Source organism: Asparagus officinalis, chromosome 6 (assembly GCF_001876935.1).
Source record: "Asparagus officinalis chromosome 6, Aspof.V1, whole genome shotgun sequence".
Classification (NCBI taxonomy): Eukaryota; Viridiplantae; Streptophyta; class Magnoliopsida; order Asparagales; family Asparagaceae; genus Asparagus; species Asparagus officinalis.
In genome coordinates, this window is record NC_033799.1 from 27,710,210 (window position 1) to 27,713,217 (window position 3,008).

Below are 3,008 nucleotides of genomic sequence, written 5' to 3' on the forward strand. Positions count from 1 at the left end.
AGTACGTATTGGCGACGGAAAAACATTGGCAACGGATTGAAATCCGTCGCCAATACAAACATAGGCTATAGGAACCATCCCGTCACCAATGTTCCGTCGCCAATGTTTGTATTGGCGACGGATTTCAAATCCGTCGCCAATACCTCGTCGCAAATGCTCAGTTTTTTACTAGTGCTTACTAAACTCCTAATAACGTTGAAAATTTCAGAAAACTCCAAAACATTTTTTTACTTAACCGTCATAAAAATGTCAACCCATATTTTGAGTTCCCAAATTGAGAATGTCTCATAAACATCAGAAATTAATTGTACTGGGGTCAAATAAAAAAATCAAAATGTTTCAAGTGTTCTCTAAAATCCCGAAAATTATAGGGAGTTTAGAGAGAGCTTTAAAGTTTTTTGTGGTTATGTGAAAAAACGACCAAATTTTTCATCGATTCATAGTGAAATATACCCACTTTTTAATTCAAGGTTGTGATTGTATTCTGTCATAAAATAAAGAAAAAGATTCTCAAATCTATGCTAACCTGGGGCTTTCATATTAAAAGTACTTTCTTTGGAGGGAGGAAAAAAAGACATGCGATCACTTTCATTTCCTCGCCCCCAACACTTTTCATGTTGTTCATGTTAGAAGAAGGGGTGTAGATCTAAACCTCGACGACTACTTCGGGTGAGGTCGAGCTGCAGGAGGTGACCTTTAGGCGAGCTCCGACTCAGGCGAGGTCGAGGTCGTGGGCGACTTTGTCAGGCAAGGTCAGAAAGCTCGGCAGGTGAGGTCGAGATCCAGCCTCACGACTAACTGGGATCTAGCTGGCTAGGGTTTCCCTAATTTAAGGGAACCAAAAGCGCCAAGCTAGCTGCAACGATCGCTCCCTCTCTCCTTCTTCGTTTTTTGTCCAGAGCCCTAATCTGTGATTTTGAGGAAATTAAATAGGGGGAAATTAAGAAGGGGATCTAAGAGAGAGAGAGAGAGAGAGTTCATGTATTGATTTGAGAAGAGATTTTACAAGTTGTAAAATCTCACGCCTTGAAAGAAGAACATATAGTTTATGTTGCTTCTCTTTTGAGAGATCTCAAGTTTGAGATCTGCTCTTTGCAAGCTTGTAATCTTCTTTGATATAAAGAAAATTATTTGTGTGGCTCCCGAGGACGTAGGTAAGTTACCGACCCTCGTTAAAACTCGGTGTTCTCCTTTTCTTGTAATTTTTTATTTTACTGTGATTTCTTCTTTCTATTGTCTTAACACAAGATCCGATAGGGTAAATTCTGTAGAGAGTTCATATTTGACAGGTGGTTGAGTAGCTTGAATTCCCTAACAGTTCATCCTTCACGACCCTCGCTTCCTCTTTTTTTTCCTCCTTAATATATAGGCAATAAAATTATAAAAGAGAGGATGTTGCATATAAACTACCACCTCATTTAGCAAAATAAAAATGAAAAAGAATAGGAATAGAAGTAGACTCAAGTAGTAAAATCTCGTTATCCAAAAAAAAGTAGTAGTCACGCTCTATGCAACTAGTATACTACCAGTATGGGTCTACTCGTTATTTCAACAATAATATACACTAGTACAAAACTGGGCTGTTCAAACGGTTATTAGAACCGTTTGGGCAAATCGAAATAGCCCAAACGGGTACAACCGTTTGGGTTACTTATTCCAAACGGGTACAACTGTTTGGGCTATTAGATAATCCCAAACGGGTCTCCCAAACGGGTTAAACTGTTTGGATATTTCAACCCAAACGGGTTACAACCGTTTGGGAGCAGGATGCTAGGGTAAAAAAAAATTGCCATTTTACTTTTTAGGACCCGCGCCCCCCAAACTTCACCCGCGGGTTGAAACATCTGCGCCGAAAATCGCGTTGAAACATCTTCGCCGAAAATCGCCGAAAATCGCCCGCGCGTCCCCCAAAATTCACCCGCGCGTCCCCCAAAAGTATTTGATCGATCCCCAAAATTCACCAGCCTCATCTAATTGTGATCTTCGCCTCCACCTCCTTCATATCTACTCCCGATCGCCTCCGCCTCCGCCTCCGCCTCCGCCTCATCTTCGTCGGAAGCACCTCTGCCTCATCTTTGCGCCGCTGTCGATCCTCCGCCGTCTCCTCCTCCGCATCCATCGATTCCTCTGCAGCGTTGACCTTCGCCAATTCATAGGTTCGGGTCGTGTTGCTCCTCCGCCTCCACCGCCTCCTCCTCAAGTCGGCCCTTTATCCTCTGTAATTATCTACTCTCAACAAAACCCTAAACCTAATTAATTTGTGTTCGTTAGAGATCCTACCCTCATATTAGATATTATTATGTTAACTTACATCATTGAGATATATAGAATGCTAATTTATATTGTTGCTGCTGTTGTGTGGTGTATATGCCTTCGGCTACACCAGTATATCATCGATACCTAGAGTTCTTTGAAATTTACCATAATCACATATCAACCAACTACAAGTCATGCAGAAAAATCCCAGCAAAGACCTCCAAGTCTGAGATGGTAAGCAGGGACATGGTGTTTGCAGTTTGCTTAACATGTATTTGTATGGTATGTACCACTTTGTTTTTCTGTTCTTTTGGAGTTTGGTGATGGTGATGATGTATCCGTAAAAGAATGTAACACTCCATGTGCTTCCTCTTCTTCTACTTTCCTTTTAGTTTAATCCAACTTTCTTTCCACCTACCATGGATTTATTCTTGACATGTTTATTTTTGTGTCAGTGATATGGTAGCTAATAATTAATCTGTTAGGCTTGATAGGCCAATGCTTTGTTGGTGTAACTAGCTATTCCTCCAGTGAGATATGTCACATGGAGAATGATTTGGCAATAGCATATTTATATCAGATAATTGGATATGTTAGAATGATTAGTTTTAACCTATCAAACTGAAAAGTGCTTGATATATGCATAGGTTTGAGGGGAAAACTGACCTCTCTTGTCTACCTGCTTTGTAAACTCTTCTTCTTACTTATAGAAGGAACCCAAACAGTCTGTAGATCCAAAAACCTGGAGGAAA

At 40.7% G+C, this 3,008-nt stretch overlaps 1 long non-coding RNA gene across 1 annotated transcript in view; it reads right to left on the reverse strand.

Moving 5' to 3' along the window:
- The window catches only part of LOC109845065, a 1,500-nt gene extending 766 nt beyond the window's left edge, over positions 1–734 (reverse strand). The window contains exon 1 of the long non-coding RNA XR_002248214.1: positions 653–734. This is a non-coding gene — a long non-coding RNA (uncharacterized LOC109845065). The remainder of the gene's footprint in view (positions 1–652) is intronic.